This window comes from Acanthochromis polyacanthus, chromosome 6, assembly GCF_021347895.1.
Source record: "Acanthochromis polyacanthus isolate Apoly-LR-REF ecotype Palm Island chromosome 6, KAUST_Apoly_ChrSc, whole genome shotgun sequence".
Taxonomy (NCBI): domain Eukaryota; kingdom Metazoa; phylum Chordata; class Actinopteri; family Pomacentridae; genus Acanthochromis; species Acanthochromis polyacanthus.
Window position 1 is genome coordinate 40920100 of NC_067118.1, and position 276 is coordinate 40920375.

Below are 276 nucleotides of genomic sequence, written 5' to 3' on the forward strand. Positions count from 1 at the left end.
GAAGTGAATATGACAAATGTCACTCGGTATGGCATCCATTATTTTTCCATCCAGGGACTTTGGACAATGTGGGACAGCTGTTCTTTGTGCCGAAGCAGAATTTGCAATTCATGAGAATGGTCTAATCCAAGTCAAGGATAAAAGCTCCTCAGGCACCCTGCCTGCACGCTCTTTGTCTGAGGTCCTGAGTAGCTGCACACCAGCTGCACCTGTTCAAACACTCACTCCACACTCCCACCTGGTGGTCGACGGTTTCATTCACAACTCGCTGTATGA